This window comes from Symsagittifera roscoffensis, chromosome 3, assembly GCF_963678635.1.
Source record: "Symsagittifera roscoffensis chromosome 3, txSymRosc1.1, whole genome shotgun sequence".
Taxonomy (NCBI): Eukaryota; Metazoa; Xenacoelomorpha; order Acoela; family Convolutidae; genus Symsagittifera; species Symsagittifera roscoffensis.
This window is the reverse complement of record NC_087064.1, coordinates 64,502,368-64,514,071: the sequence shown is the minus strand read 5'-3', so window position 1 is coordinate 64,514,071 and position 11,704 is coordinate 64,502,368. Positions and strand designations below refer to the sequence as shown.

Genomic DNA, 11,704 nt, shown 5'->3' with positions numbered 1-11,704 from the left:
GGAGTATAATTTTTTCATTCTGTACTTTACGAGGATTTAATTAAAAAGGTCATTGCGAAACTCGTCCTGAAAACTTTACGCGCTTTCTTCAGTTTCATTTCAAAACAATTTTATAAGGTTGGAACATAACTCAGTTAATTTTTTGTAAATTTCAGCGTTTCGTCGCTTGAAATCCCTCCATGTTAAAATAAACATCCAAACAAAATTTGTTGCCACAATTGAAAACCCCCTCGGTGATAATAAACTCTCTCTGAGTGAAATCTGATTAATGACCTCGGGGCAAAATTTAGACCAAAATGCCATTATTCGCACTCATTCAAGCGGGTTGCGATAGCTATTAAAAGCAAGTTTGTAACTGACACAGCTTATGCTATATTTGAAGTCAAAGTCAAAGTTACAATTCTAATTTGCATTAACCCAGCTTAGAAAAGAAGATAATAACTTATTATTGGTGTTAGAAGTCAGAAATTGTTATTTCAAGCTCTCCGTTCAAATGTGAAGTTTCTCTCTGGATATCAAATTTAGATTAAAGTGTTTTTCGAAAAAACAGTCATCAAAATTGGCATTTAGTGTCAAACAACAATTTCTTAGTTTTGTTGTATTCCTGAGCAAACTATCGTCTCTATTAATCTTGTCCTATTTTTACAATCCAAAAAATCTAGAGGAGTCGGTGGTTCGACTTTCAGCTCTAAAATCGACTTTCTTCTGTATTTTTATTTCCATTGAAAATTTCTGTACAAGCATGATAGTTGAACCCCTGAAAAGCAAATAGTAATAATAGGTCCCGCCAAGTTTGCTAAATTTTCAAAAATTATTTGTTAACTAACTTCATTTTTCCGAAAAAAAATCAGGTAAAAACATTTTTTTTCTAGTTCAACCTAAACTCAAGGGATTCAGACGTCTTCCTCGCATTAAATTTTGGTCCCTCTGATTGCTTAATTTCTATTTTTGTAATTTAACCTGCCGTCAGCCGAGGTAGAGAGTGAGTATCAATAAACCATCCTTTGATCATGTTTTAAAATTTGATGGTATTCCAGGTTGACCTTATCATACAATTCAATTAATTGCAAAATCTATGAAAAAAAGATGTATCATGCAATTTACATTCAGGAAAACTATTTGGCGAACGTTTTTCTGTACAAAACATCCAAATTTTGAGAGTTTAAAAGTTTTTATATCAATTTTTTCTTCTATCAAGTTATTTTGAAAAAAAAATTAGTTTGCAAAATTTTTGGTTCTTTGACTTAAACTTATTCCACAGAGGAAAAAAGTTTCTGTATCCTTGATTTATACGAAATCGAGGTTTTATATTATTACAATAAAAAAATTAAAATCGATTTTATACAGTGTGAAGCTCAATGCTTTTCAATACTTCCACTTCAATGATAAATAAAACTATTTTGCTATTTTCCAACATTTTTTTGTTCTATTGGATTTTTATGGAATTATATGATACGCGTTTTTACAAAACGATGATATCTATTTTTTAATTTTATGGAAAAGTTACTTAACTAGCTTTTTGTGTCAGAAGCCTCAGAAAAATATTTTTGCCAAATTTTGTGTAGTTCATGTCTATATTTGTGTTTTTCGTGGAAATGCCGGCAAGTATACTGAATAAAGATTAACAGCTGACAAAAACGCGTTTCTCAGTTCTGTGTTGAGGAGCAGAAACAAGTCATAAGAAGAACGGCTCAAAATTTGTGTTGTTATCATTATATTTTAAGGGGCAACGAAAAGGACCGAAATAAAAAGTTGTCAACAAAACTAAACATATTTCAGATTGAAAAGTTGGTTTCAATCGGTTCTAAAACAATTCAAACCCTTCTTTGAAATTTTTTTGGCTTCGTTTTCCTACGGATTTTAGTAACAACAAAATCGATTAAATGACTCTTTTGTATACTCATTTATACAGATTATATACCAATTTTAAGCTTTTTTAGACTACCAAACAAAAGAGAAATAGTGGAAATTGAAAAATTAACGTATGTTTTTTAATTGATTTTTCCTTTTGATGTTTGGCCTGAAAATAAACTATGAGATAACTATTATCCAAATTGAATATTTCTAATTCTAGTACCAAAAATGAATATTTCTAATTTGATTTTTCCATCTAAATCTCATTTGCATAACAAAAGTCTGCCTTGAACGTTGATATCGAAAGAGACCATTGAAAACTTTTTTAGATAGTCTTACTTCTCATTGCCGCTGGAACCCTTAGTTTTGCACAATTGGAAAGGGAATCCGTTAAATGCAATAATTTGCGGTAAAACCTCTCCTCGAGTGACTCTTGCTATCTGTAGCTCTAATAGAGATTTTTTTGAGCACACAAATTTGCTCACGCATCTAAACAAAAAAAATCAGATAAGTCAATTTTGTTGGGATTTTGATCATTTTCAATGCCTTGCAAAAATCAGTTTATAAAAATTAATCCGTTTTTTATGCAATGAAATCAATTTTTTTCTTTTGTAAACATCCATTCAATCCATTCTAAACCGATTTACGTGTCTAAATAGGCTATCGTAAATCGATATCTATACAGTACTTTATCTGTATAAAAATCAGTTTAGTTATCACGTTTGTCAGTGCGGGAGAAAATGAGCAGTGTTTGGAAACATTTAGCTTTCAAATTTATTGTCGGTTTGACATTATGGAACTACGCAGTTTTTATTTCAAAATTTTCAGTTGTTTCAATGATTACCCCAATACTTTGTGTGTTTGTGTGTCTCTGTTAATATTAATAATTTTGGATCGGCTAAAATTGAACAACTGTTACCAATACTGTGTGTTTCTGGTTTTTATTGAGAGAATTGACAAATTGTAACAAAAACTGCTCTCATAACTGATTTTAAAGCACATTCAGTTGTGTAAAAGATGTTGAAACAAATACCATAAGGGTTGTTTATAAGCGGCAAAATACGAGAGTTTCGAAATCGAAAAAGTGTTTCAGATCGCACGAAATGGGCAATTTCTGGAACTATTTAGTTCTTTTTTTTGGGTGGAATCTCGGGTTTGCTTGAGAATTGCTGTTATAACTTAACAAAAATTTAGGTCTACATTTTAGCGAAATATTTCGTTTGTTTTGATTTTGGTGCTCTCGTTGCAAGATTTTTTCTCCGCCCTAAACATTATAATATAGCTCAAAAACGACTAAGGAACCTTCACAACCCATTTTTTTATATCACATTAATGTGTTTTTCCCGGTTTGACTTTGCAGCAATAATCATCCTTGACCCAGCGATATACCGTCATAGTGTTGTTGGCCGCACTGAATCTCGAATAGTTTTTCAAAAAGCACCACATCACTGGAACATTGATAGCTTAGTGGTGTTCGTCATTGAATTATCAACAAAAATAGTGTCCACTTGAATTCTGGGGCAAAAATTTTCATAAGCAATAAGCACATAGCTTTCCTACTATGTGAGTTAGGTCCTTGAGGTTAACTCATAGAGTAATTTCGGATAGGGTACACCGTCTGCTCGTCACGCTATCTTATTTTCGGCCGGATAGATTCGTGCAATTTCGTAGTCTAATACCGATCCTAATCTTAATCTTATATCTACTAGTCTCAGGGTGTTTAACTAGTCTCTGCTAGGGTCAATAGATATAGAGTATACTGGCTTATTGCAACTGCTTTAGTTCTCTTGGAGATGAAACTAATTTCTAAGTTAAATTCAAATCTCTCTGGTGCTGAAATTACAAGTAATTTCAGCACTTACAAATACGTCGGTTGTTAGTTAGATGGATTATGATTGGTTAATATTAAATATTTTACAGTGGTAAAATATCTAATTTATCCAATAATAAAATGTAGTTTAGATCAGGTTCCACCCATCCGGGGTTTACAGTGCTTTTTAGATTTACTTTCTTTCTGCAATTGAAGGATGGATGATGAACGTTGGTATTTGGCGAACATCATTTTCTTATCCGGTTCCTCTTGAATAAGAACGTTCCAGGACGCTGGAATCAGGGATAGGAAGTTGTTATTACGTCATTCGACAACGACTGTGATCCCCAATGAAATCAATCCGATTTCAAAATGGTTTGCTATGTCAGGTTTTTCTGTATTAGTAGAGAACTTGTTTTGTGTTCAACCTCGTCTGGGAATGGCGTGGAGATCGTGTGTGGAAGGGATGCCTCGTAACTCGGATCTGTACGTATACTTGAACATCGAAGTGGTCATTGGTCTATTTCAATGAAGTCCTTTTCTGCGAAGTCAAGTCGTACTCTAAATCTTTGAGTCGTGATTGTGGACGGCATGTCGGTTGTGTTTAGCCATTCTTTTATTCGAGTGTGATGGGATCGTCTAGTCTTTGGATGTTCGTCTTTAAGGTTGTGTATGATCTATATACTGCATAGTATAATTTACATTGTATAATTTTTTGTTAGTTTGGTTTTTTAATCATGATCTTAGTTAGTCGTTTTCACAAAAGCGTTTTGTTTTAGTTCAGTTATAATGAAGAGTTACTCACCCTTGAGTACCTCTTATTAAAAATTGAAGTGTGGTCACAAAGCGTGGGTGTAGCGCGGTGGGTTAGGACGGTTATAAGCATGCTCAGGACGTCCTTCTCTGCTGGGTTAGGCCAGGAATAGGAATGTGATTTCATGCTGTTTCTTTGAGAGGTCCTGTTATGTGATAACATTTATGCTGGTTTTTTCTGGTCTTTCTTATGTTACTTTGGTTGTGTGTGTCCTTTTTTCAAAAATCAAATTGTTTTCGGATTGGGTTTGTCTTGCGGCTTTTTTGTGTTTTATTATTTCTTTCTTAGACTTTACAATAGTCTTCAAAAGAATAAATTATCCAGTTTTAAGCTGGGTTAATCCGGTTTGGGTACCGTTGGTTTTCTTGTCTTAGTCATGCTGTTATTTTATGATTTGTGGTGTTTAGTAAGCTGCGTTGGTTAGTTTGGTTTAGTATATAATTCCTTTCCAACCGGGTTAAAGGAAAGTTTGAAATTTGTTATCGCTTGTTAGAGTTGTTAACTTGAAACTTAAAAACATTATTTAAACAATTCTTCGTGGGCGAGCTGTGCGAGTTTGAATAGAACTCTTGTGCGATTGAATGAAAATATTGAAAAAGTTAGTACTGCTTTCTCATTTTACTAATTTATTGCATAGAAATTGAATTTTACTGCTTTTGGGGAAGTTTAAAATTATAAATTTTCATCGTATTTTAATTTTACTGCTTCATGGAGAATTAATTTATAAATGAATTTACTACATTGGATATGAATTTTACTACATTATTTAGTGCGAAAGATTAATGAGTTTGGTTATAATTTAAGAAGTTTGTATTTTTATTTGTCTTTTTCGGTTTTTGTAGGTGATTGTGATTTGAAGACTAAAAGAATAAATTAAACATTGATAGAAAATGGTTAATACAAATTTGGATTTATAGTTATGAGTATTTTAAATCATATTTACCTTAGTCGTCTGGGAAAAAGCCGTGGGGGAATATGTCGCGAATCATGTCTGATGTTGTTAGTAACTTGGCTAGTATGCGTATGACATTTTCAGTTTGTAGCAGTGGCCAAAGCAATTGAAGTGCTTTGATGGTGTTTAGTTCTTCTGTGCCTACTGCGAACTCATAAGGTGTGTTTTGAATTAGGTTATAGATTTTATGATTATTTTTAGTATTATGAATAAATTCTAATATGGGTATTTCAATAGGTTGTATAAATTCATGCGGGATAATGAAGGGTCTTGATTCTTCATCACTGAAGGTCTTCGTGATGGGACAGAATATATACATTTGGGTGACTGGTTCGTAATTGCGGGGAATGCCGTGGAGGTTAGTATTTTTAATGCAATATGTAAAAATAGGAAAAAATTGTGACGTGTATTTTGAGTTAAGAAACTGAAAACGATGGTGGGGTTGTCTTGATGGAGTGTGTAAATCAAAATGATTTTGTATAAAACGATAATATGTGTAAGTGTGCGTTTGTTTAGTGCGTAACATTATATCGTGTGAACAGTGCAAATCGCGTTCCTGTGGTGAAAGAAAGTGAAAGGTTAGTGAAAATAACTGAAATTTATCATAGAAGCTTTCATATGCTTGTATATCAACTAGTGCTTCTGAAATAGTATGATCATGCTTTTTATCAAACAAATTAAGTGTAAATACGTATGGTATTTTAATGAAAAATTTTTTGGTTAGTTGCGGGTTTGCAAAGCGATCTTCGTCTAAAAATTGATCGTGATTAGGGCGGATGATATTATGATCGTAGTATTCTTTTGAGAAATCGTTAGCTTGGGGTGCGGTGAATGTTTTTCGTAATTTTTTATATCCAACATAAGTAAATTGTCGAGGTGTTAATGATATGGTGAGTCTATATAACATAGTTTTGTTTTTCTCTAATTCTTCACTAGTATTTGTTATTGGTAAACAAAGGGGGTTAGTATAATTGTAGTAGGCTGTCCAATAAAGTGTTGGCGTTAAAACGTGCTCATCAACAAAATTTAGTGTTTCGTTAGCAATGGTAGGTGTTTTTATTGTATATTGCGGAAATTATGGTAGGGTTATTTCTAGAAAATTTTTTGTATTTGTGTGTTCTGGGTGGTTGATGTATTCTCGGGCTGTTCCGGGTTTGATTGGGAATGGGTGATATGGGAATTTTCGTTTAAAAGTGCGATAAGCTCGGTTAGTACCGGTAGGTGTTTCAACGGATGTGGATGACTGAGCTAATGATGGAGTGTAAGCTGAAGAGGGTGTAGGAGTTGGTGGATTTGAGGATGTTATTGTGGATGATAGTTGATGTATTGTGAGAGTTTGGGGATGTATTAGTTGTTGTTGTAATGTAATAAAATTGTCGAGTTCTGCGGAAATTTGGATAGTATCTGGCGAGTTATTATGTGATCTGTCGGAATTAAATGGAGAATAGGTTGGGGTTACTTGGGAAGCGTAAGAAGCAGTGGAAAGGGATGGGAGTGGATGATTGGATTGGATGGGTCGAAAAGGGGGTTGCGAAAAAACTGAGGAGTTGGTCTGGGTATGGGTAGAGGGAGATGGTTCGGAGTCTGCAAATTCGTCGGGGATTTCTACATTGGAGTTATTAAATTGTGAGATAGTATGAAAAACTGAAATATCTGAGTTAGTATCAGAATTCGTGCTTGATGGTATAATAATAATTGGAAAATCGGGTGGCGGGGAAGCAAAAGTGGGATAATTGGGATTTGAGTTTGGAGGTTGGCTGGGTGGGAATTTGAGCGATGGAGGGATCCAATTTGTCGGCTCATCGTGGGCTAAAAAAATGATTTTTTTGTGACTGAAAAGTGGTGGTATGGGGTTGTTCAATAATTTGTTCATATGTATTATCATTTTGTGAAAGATTTGTGCTGAATGGGACTTTGTGTTGTATTTGGTCGAAAGTTTGGATTATTTGTGATTGCTAGGTTTCGAAATTTTTGGGGAACTAATGATAATGGATGCTTTTGTGGTAGGGGTGGTATCTGTGGTGCTGTAGGTGTTGTATCTACATTATTATGCTCTTCGTTATATGTGTTGGGTCTTGTGGATATTTTTGTATTATAATCTTTTATTTGTGCATCTAGAAGTATTTTATTGATTGATGATGAAAAAATTCCGAAAAATCATGCAAATAGTATACGTGCGTGCTACACTTTCTTGGCGGTTTACTTGTGTGTGTATAGCGCATGTGTTATAGATTCCTTTTAACAGTGAGAAAAGAAATCCTATAAAATTAAACATGGCGTATAAGATGGTTAATATTTCTAAGATGTAATAGGGCCATCCTAGAAAGGCGAGAATTTCGTTTTTTAAGATTACAAAACTGAAAATATTTATGGGTGAAATATCCTGTGGTCTATATTTTTCACCGTTTAAACATATGTAGGCTTTGACATTTTTAAAATATCCGCTGTAGTCTTGTGTATAAATGTCTGCAAATCCTGCGGTTTCGGCAAATTTTCTTAAATTTTGGTCGATTGATTGTCGTTGTATTGTGTCCATTTGTGTTAGTAATTCTTGAAATTGTTGTGTTCTAATGTTATGTTGTATATCAGATTTAGAGTATATTCCAATTGATTGTAAATCAATATTTGGGTTACGAGCGATAGCTCGGATGCTTTCGGGTGAAAACTTTTTAGTGGCTGCATTAAAATAGGATACGGTGTAAGTAGGTAGTATATATCTTCATCAGGGTTTAATTGTACGACATTGTGGCTGTTTTCTGATCCACATGGGACTGCGGTATCCCAAAAATAAGTTCGTCTTGAGAGTGTATCGACAAAATGTACTTTATTTTTATAGAATATGGGGATTCTTTTATAACAACGTTTATCTTCGAAAACATATAATGATGATATTTTTTTGGTTCAAGTATAAAACCATAAAATGTTTCCTTCGTAATCAAGAAAATTTGATCTGTTTCCTGATAATAAATATCCTGCGTAAGGTGTTTTTAGTACTGCTAATGCGAGTGATTGTAAGATTTGTGTTCTTTCTAATTCGCATAGTTGATGAAGTGTTTCTAATTCAGAAAGTGACATTTCTTGGAAAATTTTACTAATTCTGTAGTCTAATTTCATGTCCAAGTGGGTATCATAATGAATATTACCAAAGTAGGTGCTATTCATTAGTGATAATTCTTGTAAACGTGTGCTTTTACTGTAGTATGGTTTTAATTTTCCACCAGGTTGACCTTTGCTTTCATGAAAGTTAACTGGGACGTATGATGTTCCTTCGTTAATAGGATGACTTGTGGCATAAGGGTCAAATTTTATTTTTCCAGTGGTCATGTCGAAACCTTTTTTGTATTCGTCAAGTATTTCAGAGTACTGTGTTTTATAAAGTGGATTTCTATATTTACATGCAAATTCTGTTTCTCGATAGACCTGAAAGCGTGTTAATTTATTTTCTATGTCATTAATGATTTTGAAATCATTGCTTTGTTTACGGTACGGGTTCACTTGTTCACATGGGATTGATTCAATAAAAAATTTTTCATGGAATTTTATCATTCGAGCGTGTATTTTTGCTACTTGAAATGTTGTGCATGTATCTTCGGGAAACCAAACAATTGTTGCTTGGGTCCTTGTTGTAGGATCCTAATAACCTTGATCATTTTTGTAGGGTAATCTGATTCCTTGATAGATCATGCTGTTATCAGTTAAATCTCGTGTGAGTTGTATTTTTTCAAGTTGTATTTTCCAATCAAAAAACATTTTTTCTTAATATCCTATATTTTTTGTGTCTGCTTTGCAGTTTGAAGGATTATTTATTCCAATGTGTGGTATCCAGTGTTTATCGTTTATATCATAAGTTATTATCTGGGTATTTTTCGTCTAATTTAACATGTCCTTGATTTCGTTCAAGTTCTGCTTGATGTACAGAGTCGGACAGAGTCGTACAGACGAATTTACTATTTTTCTGTCTGTGATTTTATTTCTTGTTAGGTTTAGTCTGAGTAATTCGTTTTTACAATCGTCGGGATTTAGGTGTAAAAGTCTTTCAATATTACTCTGGTAAAATGATTCGTGATCAAGTTGGTTCTTATTTCCATTGGAAACTTGTGAACAATGTACATTCTTTTCGGAAAATGTTGCTTTAAATTTATATCCTGTGACTGTTGTTGCTCGGGCTTTTGAGTACAATGTTGCTATTACAGTTGTAGTTTCTATAGCTTGTTATTCTGTTTCGAATTGTGATACTTGATTTATTGCATATTTGTGTAGTGTTTTTTGTTCGTTTTCTTCACAATCGTAGTGTGTTACTAATAAATCCTGGGGTCCTGTGCGAGGAGAAGGATATGTGTTTTGGTCGGAAAATATTAGAAAAAAGACGTGTTGAAACGTTAATATTTTTAGAATATACATGTGTATGATAATCTGGAATATGGGTTGTAAAATGTTTTTTGTATATCTATCGTATTTATATATTACTTCAGTTGTTATAAATGGTGGTGGTAGCGATTGAGCTGTTATATTTGGTGGATTTAATGGGTAGGGATGTTGAACAATATTTTTTAGTTTGATTGTGATTTTAAATTTCAATTGGAGACTATTTTGTTGAAGTATTTGATTATTATGTTCTCGAATATCTTCGTGGATATCTTGTCTCTATTGTAATCTATTGAGTGCCCAACTGTGGAGTCGGTTACTTTCTTGATGTAGTTTAAATAATGGTGGAGGTGCTACAAAAGTGTTCCAATCTAATCGTAAAGGGATATTTGATGATGATTGTTCTCGATATCTAGCGTCGAGGTTATTTATTATTTGGGAAATTTAAAGGGAAAAGTGTCGGTGACATTTGATTTAATAATGGCGTTGACGGGAGTGATAATGTTTCTGGTAATGATGATAGTGTTGTATCAGAAGAAATATCTATTGGTTCATTTACTAGGTTCGGTTCACCTTGTGTATATGAGTGTGTAGTCCAATATGGTGGTCTTTCTCTGGTATCTGGGGGATTAAAAGGGTTTTCTCGGGATTAAAAGGGTTGTGATGTGGGGGTTAAACCTAGATAGTCTGAGGGTATACTTGAGGTGCTATGTTGGAAAGGAGTGTGGGAGTTTCTGGTATTGTATTACTTGACATTCCTGAAGTAGTTGGTGTTGGTGACTGGGGTATATCAAAATGAACTCTGGGGGTTTGAAAATTTCTATTTCTTCGTGGATGTATAATTTGTCTATTGACTTCAACTGTATTTTGATTTTGACTAATATGTCTTATTCGATTTAAGTCTTGTGGTAATGGGGGGTATAAATTATATGTAGGTTCACTTAGGGATGCTTGTCGCTGAACTGGTTCTAATGGTTCAGATAAGCGAGCGTGTCGTTCTTCAAAAGTATACGGGTTGTCTTGGAAAGAAATTTGTGTGGATGTTTGGGGGTTTTGGGTAGTTGTAGGTATGGTTGGGTTTTTTTATGAGGAAGTCGGTGAAGACTGTTTTGGTGGATGTTGGTTAGCAATTTTGGAAATGTGTTTGATTTATTTGTTTCTTAGTGGGAAGATATATGTTTAATAAAATATTCTTCAATGAAAAGAATTAAAAGGATTGTTGCTAAGGCGAATGTGACTATTGCCTTTTTTACACATTTGCACATTGTCATGATTAGGGATGATAAAAATGTGATGAAAATTACGAATAGTAAAAAAACATCTGTTCTGCTAAAAATTGTTCGTATCATTTAAATAGACTTTGAATTATCTTACCTGTGAATGTGGTCAATGATTTGGGAAAGTTGGAGATATATTTCAAATAGGGAGTAGAAAATTAAAAAAATATTGCAAAAAATTGTTAAAAGGATTATTAAGGCTTCAAAAGTTTCAATAAAAAATTTTAGCGTAAGTTTAAAGAGAATGAAAAATTTTATGAGAAGATTTAAGATTATATTTTTAAGGTAACGACTGTTAGAGAGAAAAGCATTTAAGAAATGATTCGTTCGTCGAATATTTTTTATTTTCTGGAGCGAAATTCAAGTGTGGTCGGATTATTTATTGATTTTTTGACAAGTGGGTTGAATTTTCTGAAAAAATGTTGGAGATTATTTTATGGTGTTCGGGAGATCTTCTTTGCTTTGTTTTTATTTGATAGGTAATCTGGGGTATTTTTGAAATGTTTGTACTTTAGGCCAAATGATTATGGTCCTTTTTTACTTTAGGCTAATTTGCCAATTTTGGTTGGGGGTTTTTGAGGTCTGAGTTGGGAAAATATTGTTGATCTTTGCGTTATTAGATAGAGGAGGGT

The 11,704-nt window shown here is 33.4% G+C and overlaps 1 protein-coding gene across 5 annotated transcripts in view; it reads left to right on the top strand.

The window, feature by feature from the left end:
* The first annotated feature begins 334 nt into the window (after positions 1-334).
* The window catches only part of LOC134842368 (leishmanolysin-like peptidase), a 35,905-nt gene continuing 24,535 nt past the window's right edge, over positions 335-11,704 (top strand). Inside the window, exon 1 of one of the 5 annotated variants that reach the window (XM_063858673.1) lies at positions 335-453. The gene's annotated coding sequence lies outside the window, so the exon portion shown is untranslated. The other 4 variants (XM_063858671.1, XM_063858672.1, XM_063858675.1 and 1 more) reach the window with 4 other exon arrangements.